Source organism: Ambystoma mexicanum, chromosome 14 (genome assembly GCF_040938575.1).
Source record: "Ambystoma mexicanum isolate Mex_15411 chromosome 14, UKY_AmexF1_1, whole genome shotgun sequence".
Lineage (NCBI taxonomy): Eukaryota > Metazoa > Chordata > Amphibia > Caudata > Ambystomatidae > Ambystoma > Ambystoma mexicanum.
Genome location: NC_090940.1, coordinates 493,895,626 through 493,910,224, shown reverse-complemented (window position 1 = coordinate 493,910,224; position 14,599 = coordinate 493,895,626).

Here is a 14,599-nt window from a genome sequence, read left to right as displayed (position 1 = left end):
CATTCCTACACTCCTTCTATCTTTCCATTCTTTCGTGCCTCGTTCTGCTCCAACACTTCTCTTCCAACCTCCTCATCACCAGGTGCAACTCCTTTTTGTCCTACTCTGTTCCTTCTATTACACATTTTGCACCTGTCTCCACTCTTGATCTCACGCATCCCTTCTTTTCCTACTCCTGTTGCTCTAGGCTTAATCCTCACACTCTCTGACGTCCTCCTCTCTCTTCTGTTACTGCTGTGCCACCTCACAGGTTTCTTTAGTATTTGTTCGCTACCCATTCTCCTTACAAAACCACTGCTAAATGTCTTGCAGTGCTGTACTGTATTGCAGGACTCCACATTTGCTTTCTCCCACTTGGGCCCTGCCACCCTTCTTGGCCAGTTAATGTTCTTGGTGCTTTAAGGAGTCTCACTGATACTGAGTTCGCAGACAATCTCTTGTATGAATCCCATCGCTGAATATCCATACCTCGTAGGGGCAGCAGTATTGCAGGTCTGGGTTCAGTATATGTGCTCTCTAGGTGTGGACATGTGAATAATAGGTCAGAATTGGGGAGCGTTGATGAACCCCTTAGTAATGAGTGAGGGGACAAGTTGTTGAAGGGGGTCAAACTCGTTCTTTGGGGGTTTTGGAGTTCAAGGAATAGCCTGTTGGTGAAAAGGTTTTTGAGATGTTCCCCAATTCCTAACCCAAGGAGTGTAATCAGCGGTTTACCCCATTCTATCACATAAGGTAATTCCATCAACTGAATCTTGTGGTCCCTCACCTTCGTTTCAGGTACTCATTTTGCCAGGGACTGTTAGGGAGAATTCTCATTCAATGGCTAATTTCCCTTACCTAGTGAGTCCCCCAGCAGCTTTGCTGGATCTCTGGAGTTTATTTTTCCACATGGTAAGAGTGTACCCCTTTATTTCCACTCTTACCTGTGTTTTGCCATGTGTATTTCATCTCTTTTTGTGATTGTGGACACAGGGTTGTCTTTTAGACTTCCCACCAACTCCATTTCTGAGGCTGACTACTGTCCCCTAGAAAAGGGTAAAGTTGCCATTAATTTAACTTAGTCATTTAACCACAGATCCAGTACAACCAATCTTACATGGAGTACTGGAAAGGGTTCATTTTTAGCCCTTGTTATCTGTACCTCCTAGAGCATTGTTTCGCTCTTTTTAACATTTAGACTTGGCTGGTGGCAGTGGTATCTACCCTAACCTTTCTACCGCGATTATACTATATAAACGTGGTATTGTTTTAGGCTATTATATTAGCCTAGAACTTAAACCCCCTTGACCAAATGCTTTTTCTGTTGGCTCCGGTTGGGTTTATTCGCCATTTCTTTTTGTTAAAGTCCTTCTTGTGTTTTACTTTGCGCGCCAAACAAGGTTTTCCTCCTTTGTCCACTGTCTTTTGGCGGGCTTCTGCCCAGAAGCCCTCCTCTAGGCACCTGGGTGTCTAGGTGGGCTGAATGTGAGGGAAAGGTGTAGTCACCCCTGCAAAGGGTATCCTAGGAAACCCAAGTCGCACTTTGCCCTGATTGGCTGAGGTGGTGTCTGGACCGGACAACCCCCCTGCTGCGTGATTGACAGCCAAGCTGTGCGAATGGGGGATTTTCACATACAAGGCAGGTCTCTTGGTCTGGAAGTCAGAGTCGCCACTGGAACTACAAGGAACCGAAGAGAAGCGGAGAAGAAGTTGACTGCTGCAACTATCCCGTCCCAGTGAAGCCCTGCTGCAGTCCTGAGCTATTACCCTTTGATGACCAGAGAACATCCAGTCCGAGTCTTCTTCCCTTGAGCTTGATGTGGATAACCAGCTCATCCTCTACAGCCAGAGGATCCTCTTCATGGTTGAAATCACTGCACACTGCTATAATGGTCCGGATAGCCATCCGCTGTGGCACCTGCTTCTTCCTTGAATAAGGTACTGTGTTTTGCTCGAGGAATTTGGGTGAATCCCTTTTCTTCATCTCCAAGGCTTGCACCTGTCTTCCCTCCTTCTTATAACGTTTGCTTCCTCTGTTGACAATATCTAAGTACTCTTGGCTCCATCGAATCGTGAACTATCTGACTGTGTGATCCTCGACAACAGGAACCCGGTTCCACTTGACACCTGTTCCGGCCTATTGACTTTTGAATTTCTGTCTAAGAGTGTTCTCCGATTCTGTTTGCCTTGACAAAAGTATTGCCTATTATTTTTGCCCCCAACTCTCTCTGGGTATCTCAGGTGCTAAGTGTGTTTTTGCCCCGGTAACATTTCTTGCCACGTATACGTGTTTCTTTAGTAAGACCGAACTGTCATTACTGTTAAAAAGTGATCGCAAGTGTATTCCCGGTAACGTCTTTTGTTTCATAACACCGGTCCGCTAAAACACAGGTTACTTACCTTGAAGTATACCGTACAAAGTGAATTGGTTAGCTGTAGTATATTTTACGTGTGGTTTTCAAATTAATAAAAGTGTTGTGTTTATAACAACTGGTTTAAAAATAAATATACCTATATTTTTTTACCTGAAACCTTGAGTCAGTGTTTGCTTGAGTCACAGTAATTGTGGTCCCTTTGTGTAATCTCTGCTACTGCTCATATACTCTTGAGATAAGCCTGGCTGCTCCGCTACTGCTACCACTTTAACAAAGCAGTACAGGCTTGTACCAAAGGTAAAACTTGTATTGCCACCTGTAGTCTTAATTGTGTGTAGTAGTCCCTAAGGGCACTGCACAGGATTTTGCTTAACACTGGTGTACAGCGGTGAGGATTTGGAAGTAGAGTGATAACACTTAGAGTGCTGCTATTGCTTGTGTTCAACTAACCACAAGGCTAACACCACTAATTCTATTTAACTAAGAAATCATGTACATTTTGGAAAACTACACTGAAGAGGGTCTCTTGAACTACACTGCTGAGATTTTCAGAACGATGTGTAGGGAGAGGAGTCTCTCTGGTAAAGAAATCTAAATTGATTGCAAAGTTAATGGGATAACAAAGTATGGAGAGTGGGTCAGAAGGACCTACCCCTCCAGCAAATGTGGATACTGATGTTTCTGATTCTGAGAGAGTTAATTTTGAAGAAGTAGATGAGTCCTTGTTGGGAAATCCTACAATTCCTTTGCCTGCTCAGAAAGCACAACCTCTGTCCACAGGGACCCCCACAGGTCCTACACTTACACCTGAATTTCTTTGCACTTGAGAAAATGAGACTTGAATTGGAAGTGAAACGTATTGATGCACAAACTGCCATGAAACATCAAGAGTAAAGGCTCAGAGAAATAGAGCAGAATCATGAACTAGAGATGAAGACATTGTCTGTAGAAAATGCTTCTCTCCCAGAGTCTTCTAGGTCTTCCAGCCCTAAGAGACCCTGTATGCCAAAGGAAATGATTGCTATGTATGAGACTAAATTTGATGTTTTGGATTGGTTTGCAATGTTTGAGTACAATGATGGGATTCAAGGTATCTCAGGGAATCAGGTGATTCCCGACTTTTCTCTAGGCTTCCCCCTGTTGCAAGTGATGCTGTAATGGAGTGTGGGAGGAGGATAAGCAGGATTATGACTGTGTGAAGCTTGCATTAATAGCTAGATTTGGGAAGACCCCTTCCCAGTATCTTAAGAGATTTAGAACCCTCAAAAAGCATAATGGTACCCCTTGGGCAACCTGGGTGTGTGAATGTTTGAAAAACTTAGATGGTTGGGTTAAGGGTTACAAAGTGAACACTTATGCAGGTTTGAGGAATCTTGTAATGTTGGAGTCTATTTTTGATGTCTGCTCCCCTGAGCTTAGACAGCACTTGGCTGATTCAAAGGAGATAGATCCTAAGAAACTAGCTAAGGGTTCTGACTTGTGGGTTGCAAACAGGGCCACTCACAAGGATTCTGGGGCAACTCAGAAAAAGGATGAGGGAAAGCAGCCAAAGAAAGACAACAAAGAAAATTCCAATAATTCCAATCCAAGAGAGGGCCCCAAACATAACCAGGGTAGCCACAAGGAAACCAAATTCCGGCTAGTGTACCATCTGGTCCCAAACGAGATGGAGGTCAGAACAAACCCCCATTCCAGAGACCATTTGGAAAATGTTTTGTTTGTGGGTTGCCTGACCATGTGAAAGGAGATCCCAGATGTAAAGGTAAACCTTCAGGGGTCAACATTGTCTCCTTAGCCTTCTCCCAGGTGGATGAAGTATCTATGACCAGTGGAAACTTTCAGTTACTAGCTGATGAGCCCATGAGAGTCTCAGCTAGTGTTTCTTTAGTGTCCTTGGGTCTTTGGGAACAACAGAACTTAGATCTCTACAACTCAATCCCAGATAATACTAAAGAGTATTACAAAGATAGTGTTCTTTTGAATGGTCAGGAAACCCCTGCCATCAGAGACACTGGATCCAGCATAACTGTGGTTGATGAATGTTTTTTCAAGGTGGAGGATGTGGCTAAGGCACCCAAACACCTGACCAAGTTAGCTGAAGGCCCTGTGCAAATGGTTCCCCAGTTACCAGCTCTCATCCAGTGTAATGACATGACTGCCAGAATACCTGTAAGTGTGCAAAATAACGTACCTGGGAGGGTCCTGCTGGGCAATGACCTTAAAACTCTTGGAGTTGAATCGGCCACCAGGGGGCGCACGGATGAGCTCTGTCCCCGTAGGTCTGAGAGGTGACCTGATCCCCCACCTCGTGACCCCCCCACGGTGAAAAGAGCAGAGCATCATGTGTTGGAATACTCCTGCACCTCCCTGGAGAAAACCCGATCGAAATCGGACCCGAGAAGCCTGATTAAACTTCGAGTGAAGTTCTTCGCTGGTGATGGTGCGAAATCGGAAGCGGACGGGCCGGGTCGGCGAACAGGCCCATCGGGAGAGTGACGTGCAGCCTGTGCGGCGCTGGCCAACGCGCCCCCCCTTCGACCCACAGAGATGCTCCCTTGCAGTGCCCCCCACTCGACCCACGGTGTGGACCCTCCAGCCACGCCCTCGGGCCCGCGGATTATTGCAACACGGCGGAGGCCCTGCCAAGAGGTAAGCTGCGCCTCCAACCCTGCACAGCCCACGCTGTCTCACTCGACCGCGGTGCATCAGAGCGCGCGGCCTGTATGCAAGGCCCCGGCTCTTAGAGGAACTAGCTGGGCTCACGTAGTGGTGGACCTCCATGACAAACGTTCTGCGCGTCGTGGATGCGGGCCCTGGCACGCACGAAAGACACGTGGGATCAAGCTGGACCCCCATGATTTGAGGAACCCCCGCCTTGGGAGCCCTGCACACCGCATATCATCTTCCCCTCCCAGTGCATAGGGCACGGATCCTTCAGACTGAGGGTAGGGCCCCCGAAACAGGGGCGTGTGCCTCCTCAGGTCCCCGGTACCAATCGGAGTTGAGACCAGGGAGACATTTGTGGCCTCGCTCCTGCACCAGGGATCCAGCAAATTCCGAAGATTACCGGCTGGGGGGTGTCGCCAACTTATTCCCCCTACTGGGCGAGCGCATTCCCACTGGCGGACAACTGAGAATTGCACGAGGCTACAGTGCAGTCTGAAGGTGAAGGCCACACGCCCCTCCCACGCCTGCCCGAACTCGGGACATCGAGGTGAAGCACCTATGTATATTCAGGCCAAAATAAAGCTAGCCAGTTTCCTTACGCTCCTTCTGCCCACACACTCATCGCCCCCACGATGGCAACGGAATCCGTGGCACATGGAGAGACAGCGGCCACGAAAGGTGACATAGCAGCCCTCCTGATGGAGATAAAGAATATGGGGGCCAACATAGGTGGCAAGATTGATAAAATCACCCAACGTATGGATAAGATTGAGGACAGGTTGGAGGAGGTAGAAAACAACCAAACCTCCATAGATACTATGGAAATACAACTCGAACACAGAATCACAGATCTAGAACAGCGGGAAGAGGAACACAGATGGATGATTTGGAAAACCGGGAGAGGCGGAACAATTTATGTTTTTTTTGGGATCCCGGAGCAGGATGGGGAGACTGAGGATAGCCTTAAGGCAACACTTCATGATATTATCAAAATCTTGACGGCAGATGATGAGATTGACGAACCGAGAACCGAACGGATCCACAGATCAGGTGGCCCACCCGGAGGCCCGAGATCGGTCCTTGCTCGCTTCCATAGATACCAGGACAAAGCAAAGATTCTCGAGAAGGCAAGGCGCGGAGGCGTGATCACCCTCAATGGTGCCCAGGTCACCATATATCAACACCTGTCTGCCATGACATTGGCGCTGAGAAGGATGTGTGGCCTCCTGATGAAATGGTTGAAGGAACGAGACACCAGATACCGGTGGGGATATCCCTTCTCGCTCTCTTTTGAACACGAAGGCACGAGAATCAGACTACGGTCGGAGAGGGAAATAAAAGCCTGCATAGCCGAACTTGTTGATCTTCGCGAATGAGGGGAAGAAGGAAATAACCCGAGAAATGAAGGGAAAGAATGGAAACTCCAAGGACCTAAGAGGCAGAGAGTCAAAGGGTCGAGAACATTTCAGAGAGGTAACAGCTCCTCGGAGGGGCACAAGTGAACTGGACTAGCGGCGACTACGTTGACACTATGAGTATGTTCGAGACGCGGGCCGTTTTCGGCCCAACACAAAAGTTTTATTCGATGGTTGTAAGTTGCGGTTGATGGGCAGTTGGTGGGGGCTCAGACCTATGTGGTGTTCATTGATAATTAAAGGACCGCGCGACGATGGTCACTACTGGTGGTTTGGGGCAAGTTCAGTGAATCTAACTCTACTTGGTCGGATGCCGACACATGAGGGGGAGGGGGTGCGTGGGAAGGGGAGGGAGGGATATGCAATACAAGGGGGAAGGTGGAACTGTTATAGAACTTTTACTCGCTGCTGAGATGGGACAAACACTAATATTGGTTGAGGGCTCCAAACACAAGGTATGGCAACGCATTGTTGTGAATATTGTAGTTATATACTGATGGCCACCTCTGATGGTAACACACAAGGCCCCTTGAAAGTCGGGACACTTAATGTCAAAGGCCTCAACTCACCAACTAAGAGGTTGTTAGTGCTATGGGAATTTCGAAGGGCTAATATTGATATCCTACTCTTACAGGAAACAAAATGTATGAAGGGGGAGGAGAGGTCCATTCTGGGTAAACGTTTCGGCATAGAGATTTGGGGCTCAGGAGCACTGCGTAAAGAAGGAGTGGGAATCCTTATCAGAAAGGGACTTGATTTTCTTGTCTCCAAGACCTGGTCAGATGCAGAAGGGCGGGCCTTACTAGTTGTGGGGACTATTGGAAAGGTGGAAGTAACGATTGCCACAATCTACTCCCCCAATGTAGGACAGCTCCGATTCCTCTCTAAAACTGTCCCCAAAATAATGTTGGAGGCCACCGGCCACCTTATACTAGGCGGAGACTTCCTTCATTCAAGCCTTTGAAGGTCTAAAGACAGCCCTTTGTCAAGCTCCAGTCCTAAGAGCTCCTGACTATCACAACCCTTCATTGTACAAACTGATGCTTCTAATGTAGGTATAGGTGCAGTCCATAGTCAACTGGATGAGAAAGGTAGGGAACACCCCATTTGTTTCATCAGCAGGAAGTTAAAGGATCCTGAGACAAGGTGGGCAACAATAGATTGTGAATGCTTTGCTATTGTGTGGTCACTGAAGAGGTTTAGACCATACTTGTATGGATCTACCTTCATCATTCAGACTGACCACCAACCCTTGAGATGGCTGATGCAAATGAAAGGGGAAAACCCAAAGTTACTCAGATGGTCAATCTGCCTGAAAGGATTGGATTTTTCCATTGAGCACAGAGCAGGAAGTCACCACCAAAATGTTGATGGTCTCTTTAGGATGTTTGTAACCAAGTAGAGGTATGAGAACCATCCAGGAGTGGATTAAATCCTCCTGTCCATTAGTCTGAGGGGGGCGAGTGTTATGGAGAATTCTCATTCAATGGCTAATTTCCCTTACCTAGTCAGTCCCCCAGCAGCTTTGCTGGATCTCTGGAGTTTATTTTTCCACTTGGTAAGAGTGTACCCCTTTCTTTCCACTCTTACTTGTGTTTTGCCATGTGTATTTCATCTGTTTTTGTGATTGTTGACTCTGGAGTACACCACTTCAGTAGCCCCCTTCTTTTGTGTGTTACACAGCACCTTCAGTTCAGTGACACAGGGTTATCTTTTAGACTTCCCACCGACTCCATTTCTGAGGCTGACTACTGTCCCCCAGAAAAGGGTAAAGTTGCCATTAACTTTACTTAGTCATTTAACCACAGATCCAGTACAACCCATCTTACATGGAGTACTGGACAGGGTTCATTTTTAGCCCTTGTTATATGTACCTCCTAGAGAATTGTTTCGCTCTTTTTAACATTTAGACTTGGCTGGTGGCAGTGGTATCTACCCCAACTTTTCTACCGCGATTATACTATATATGTATGTATTGTTTTAGGCTATTATATTAGCCTTGAACTTAAACCCGCTTGACCTTTTTCTTTTGGCTCCGGGTGGGTTTATTCACCATTTCTTTTTGTTAAAGTCCTTCTTGAGTTTTACTTTGCACGGCAAACAAGGTTTGCCTCCTTTGTTCACTGTCTTTTGCTGGGCTTCTGCCCAGAAGCCCTGCTCTAGGCGCCTGGGTGTCTAGGTGGGCTGAATGTGAGGGAAGGGTGTAGTCACCCCCTGCAAAGGGTATCCTAGGAAACTCAAGCCGCACTTTGCCATGATTGACTGAGGTGGTTGTCCGGCCGGACAACCCCCTAGCTGCGTGATTGACAGCCAGGCAGTGTGAATGCGGGATATTTGCATAAAAGGCAGGACGTTTGGTCTGGAAGTCAGAGTCGCCACTGGAACTACAAGGAACCGAAGAGAAGCAGAGAAGAAGTCGACTGCTGCATCTATCCCGTCCCGGTGAAGCCCTGCTGCAGTCCTGAGCTATCTACCCTTCGACGCCCAGAGAAGATCCAGTCTGGAGTCTTCTTCCCTTGAGCTTGGTGGGGATAACCAGCTCATCTTCCACATCCAGAGGATCCTCTTCGTGGTCGAAATCGCTGCACGCTACTATAATGGTCCGGATAGCCATCTGAAGAGCCTCTCCTGTTTTTAAGGAGCACACCTTTTATTCACCGTCACTGCTGCCGGCTTCAGCCCTGTGTGGTGCAGACTCCTCCAGATGTTCTCCTTCGACTCGAAGCTCCAGGAACCGAGGGTCTGCAGGAAACTACCAGGAACAACTGCCTTGGCACCAGCTTCTTCCTTGAATAAGGTACTGTGTTCTACTCGAGGAATTTGGGTGAATCCCTTTTCTTCATCTCCAAGGCTCGCCCTTGTCTTCCCTCCTTCTTTTAACTTTTGCTTCCTCTGTTGAAAATATCTAAGTGCTCCTGGTGCCACCGAATCGTGAACTACCTGACTGTGAGATCCTCAACAACAGGAACCCGGTTCCACTTGACACTGGCTTCGGCCTATTGACTTTTGAATTTCTGTCTCAGAGTGTTCTCTGATTCTGTCTGCCTTGACAAAAGTATTGCCTATAATTTTTGCCCCCAACTCTCTCTGGGTGTTTCAGGTGCTAAGTGTGTTTTTGCCCCGGGACATTTCTTGCTGCGGATACGCGTTTCTTTAGTAGGACCGAACTGTCATTATTGTCAAAAAGTGATCGCAAGTGTATTCCCCGTAACGTCTTTTGTTTCATAACACCGGTCCGCTAAAACACAGGGTACTTACCTTGAAGTATACTGTACAAAGTGAATTGGTTAGTTATAGTATATTTTACGTGTGGTTTTCGAATTAATAGAAGTGTTGTTTGTGGTCCCTTTGTGTAATCTCTGTTACTGCTCATGTACTCTTGAGATAAGCCTGGCTGCTCGCTACTGCTACCACTTTAACATAGTAGTACAGGCTTGTACCAAAGGTAAAACTTGTATTGCCACCTGTAGTCTTAATTGTGGGTAGTGGTCCCTAATGGCACTGCACAGGATTCTGCCTAACAGGGACCCCTGCACTGACAAGGTTCGGGCCTCCTCTTGTTGCACCCTTTAAGTTTTGCCTCAATTACCATCTTGAGATATGTATTTGTAATACATGTACAACCAAGTGATGCCCAGTTATTGTAAATGAGCGACCACACCTGCCATATAACAAAACGTGCACCTGGTACCTAAACCAGTGCAAACACATTTTGGTGCACTGTACATTATTGTGGGGAGTAGTCCTCAAGTGCATTGGTCATACAAATGAGGCCTTGACAAAGCTGGAGCTCATCACAATATGTATGACAAAGAACACCACAACAGCTTTGCATTGTCTTAAGAGTTGTAATGTGCAGATGCACCCATGGATGACTTGCATATGCACCTATTGCTGTGGCTATTGATGGAGGTATAAAAGGGACCTACAGTTCTAGTTGTCTCTGCATGCCCCGCCCCCTCTTCAATTGTAGTGCTGTCAGAGACTGTACAAATCTCAAGGGGTCCTCCTACCCAACCAAAAGGTAGATGAGAGGCTTCCTTGTGCAAATGCTTAGCAAAGTGTGCTTTATTCTGCTCTAAAATAAAGAGGAGTGTGGAAGCCCCTCTACTGAGAACGAAAATGAGTTAAGTACCTTGTTCTATGGCATTTCTTTGACTCAGGAGGGTCTACAACCATCTCACTGCACCCTTCACAGAGGAGGAATATCCATTTGCGTATCACTCTGGTCCCAACCACGAGGTCTGTCCAGCGCCGAAATGCTAGGCAAGTCTCCTCTGAGCAAGGTTACCATCATCAACCCAAGGTACGTGTTTCGGCCTAGTCGGGCCTTATCAGTGAGATGAAGCCGAGCTTCTCTAAGGCACAGTGAGCAAGGGGTCCACGTCTGGATTACCCTGGGTTACCTAGGGTGACACCCAAGTTTGACAAATTAAACAAGGGTGTAGGAGCCTCTCTACTGAGAATGAACATGGGTCAAATACCTTGTTTAATTGAATTTCTTCCACTCAGGTGGGTCTACAAACACGTTTTAGCTCACTGCACCCTTCACAGAGGAGAAATATTAATTTGCATATCCATCTTTGGGCCACCCTCAATGCTAAGCAAGTCTCCTCCGAACAAGAGCACCATCAGCAACCCCAGACACGTGTTTTGGCCTTGTTGGGCCTTGTTTAATATATTCTTCTCTAATATTGTGCTTCGAACCACCAACCCCCCCCCCCTCACTTTCAGGTGGGTCTGAAAACCTTTGCAAGAACAAGGGCCCTCACTGACCTCCTTAACAATCAAGTGAGGGCTGTCACTCATGCAAAAGCCAGAGGGGTGGTTCCTGTCACCAAGAATGTTGGAGCAGCAACCCGACAGAATTGGTATCCAGTGATATTATCACTGGAAACAACATCGAGGGTGACTCAATATCTGATTTAAAGGCTCTATCCAACACTTTCCCCAAATATTCTAGGACTGGAGTTTGTTTATATAATTCCACCAGTCCTCCAATAAATTGGCGGTGGTGTTTAGTGCCTTTAAAAACAATATCGAGACATCCTCAATGTTTTCTCTAGCCATAATGTCACATATAACCACAGAATCATTACACTGCAGGGAATGTAGGAGGACGCTCTGTTGGTGTTGCTGGGATTGTATCAAAGCTTCTGCGGAGGACAGCAGCACAGTGTCAAAAACAGCCTATTTTATCAGCCTGCAAGATGACAGCAGTTCAACTTTCCTCCATTTGAAAGCGCATGGGCAATTAACTAGTGTAACTGTTCCCACTGTACAAATCCCTTCCAAGGACCGTGATTAAGCCTCTTTTCTTTCAGCTCCAAGGATGGCACACATTTTCTCTATTGTTCTGCAACTGAACAGTTTTCCTTCCATCTCCTGATATGACCCATTTAAAAGCCTTTAGGGGGTAATTAAATCCGCGCTAAGCCTCTTTTGCTCTAAAGAAAGCAATCCACCAGTTTGAGATTCTCATCATAACTAGAGGCTTTCTTTCAAATGTGTCGGTGGTCTACCTTTCAGCCTTTCATTACTATCATTATCATATGTAGTTTCAAAAGTTTGTCACTGTGTTCTAAGTCTGCTCAGGCTAGAATTGCGATCCATAAATTGTTTCTCGGTTCCTACTTTCCATTCAGGATAAGAATAATGTCTCTCCTGTTTCACATATTCTGCACAGCACCTCGGTCATTAGTAGGCAGCTATCACAAATGATAATATTTGGTCTAGCTGCACGCATTTCTCTCTTTCGCATACTCTTCAGACTATCTCTCTGCACCCACCCATTTGCCTGCTCAAAATGGGTGACCAGCAGGGACTTGGCCACCCCAACCTACACTCATATCAGCAAAAATGCACACACGCATTCTATAACTTTCTGACAAATTTCCCATACTTGGACTTCGGTCTCCCAAGGGTGTTCAACCTACAGCGCGTTGAGACCATACCAATGGTGAAAGGCGCTATACAAATGGCCATTACAATACAATACAATTACAGGGCAGATATACAAAAATACATTTTTCACATTGCGCTGTGGTATACAGTGCCATCATTAATACATTTGATATGTGATCAGGGGCCAATGGAGCCAGTGTGTGTGGATTTATGTGGACTTACTCTAACAAATAATTTTTGTAGGGGTTTCCAGAAGAACCTAAAAGCCCATTTAATTTGAAGAAATATGGAATTCCTGTACTGAAACCCATGACATTGTTGGGTTATGTTAAATAGCTGTCAGAATGTTTCAGATTCCAGTATGGAAAAATATAATTATTGACTATATTTTTTAATTTTCTGCTGTATTTTTAGGAATGCCACAAGTTTCTGGTAATGCTGTATTATCTGAAGGATAGAGATTCTGGCATTGCTCGGCTTATGGCCAAATGCTGTAATTTGCTCTGTTTTCTTTGATAATTTGATATTTGATGAATCCTAGAAATGTGTGCTCCTACAAATTAATTTGCATCATTTTCTCATTGTTTTCTCTTTGCTCCTGATTTTAACTAGTTTCTCCCAGATAATTCCCCCTTTCATCAAATCAGGTGAATAGCTCATGGGTTATGTGCTTGTCCCTGGCATGATGCATCTACCGGGATTGAACCAAGGCCAAACAATTTGCATTCTGTGATGAGTGCCACTTGGGCTGGTCTAGAGCCACCTGTTCGCTGACGGCATCATTCCGAGAGTAGATATATCGATTTGCATATCAGTCTGGTCTCGGCCACTTGGTAAAGGCCTGAATTATGCACCATTACGGCATGGTGGACTTTAGCATTCAAATGTGTGTAATTCGAGTACCACAAAAGTGCACAATATCTCCTATTACTACTGCACTTACTAGCGGGAGGAACCGGCATGAAACGCTATAAGAAAGCACACAGAGATTAATATATTATTGATCTTGACTAAAAGTAATTAGTATTGCCATTTGAATCACACCAAGAGGTTTAGTCACTAAAGGTGCTTGCATTTTCCTAGATGTGCCCTGTAGGACAGTTGAGCTTTTCTGGGTAGGTTTGACCCTTACCATGCTATTCCCACAGTATTTCCAGAGTGTTAAACACACCACAAGTCTCATTGAGGGGTTATGGGGCCACCATCCAATTGCAAGCCCTGGGACTCAAGTGGGGATATTGACGTGCCAATTGGAAGCACTAATGCCAATTAGAAGTCCTAATGAGCCATTCTAAAACATATTTGAGGGCCTGTAAAAGGCATCGATTATTGCCTGCTTCCTTTGTAGATTTTCTTTTGCTGTCCAGTTAGATTTGTACATGATAGGTTCACAATTTGTGGTTTTGGGGAATTTTTGAGTGCCTTTGAAGAGTGTTCTAGTGGCATTTGTTAGTTGATAATGCTGTTTCTGCTGTTTCTTGCTAGCTGTTTTGTCCCACTTTCTCTATTTGTGCCTTCCTTAGGTTCCTACTCTAATCTTTCCAGTCTACGTTTTATCCTAAATTAAAACAAAACTGCCCTTACACCTTTCCTTCCCTGTGTTTGCAGAGCAACCATTCTGTGTGAACCCTAAACGCCTTCCTGTGTTGTGCTCAGTCACCCTCCCAACAATTGGTGCTTCAATAGCCCTTTTGCATTGTGTGAGTTTTTTGAGAATACCTGTGTCTTCGTCACTTGATTTGTGTTTTGCACTTTGACACTGTGGGGACATCAGACACCTCAGGAATATTTTGCTTTGCACATGAGGATGTTAGGCAGTATATCCTTTTTTATTTGGAGGTAGTGTCAGGTGGGAGAATATGAGCAGGTAGACTACTCACCAGTCCCTGTGTCAGAGGTTGAGGGAATCAGCCAGCAGGGAGAGACAGAGGTTGAGGAGGGAGGGCATACAGAGGTGGAGGTGAAGCAGGGAGACAGCGGTAAGGAGGATAGATGGTAGTCGAGCCGGGGAGTCAGTAGCTGAGGAAGGGAAGGCTGAGCATGAGTCAGAGTAAGATGTAGCTACCAATCTGGAGAAATGTGTCTTAGAGGCAGGGTCACTCAAGGAGTACTTGTAGAAGGTTGGTGAGTACCTTGGCCTTTGAGTTGGCAGGGTGGAGTAGGTAGTCGAGGAGCAGCAGGGAGAGGTAACTATAGGGATGCTAGGGGGTGAGGGGTAGAAAGGAGATATCACAGTTTATTGGGCAGTCATGCTCAACT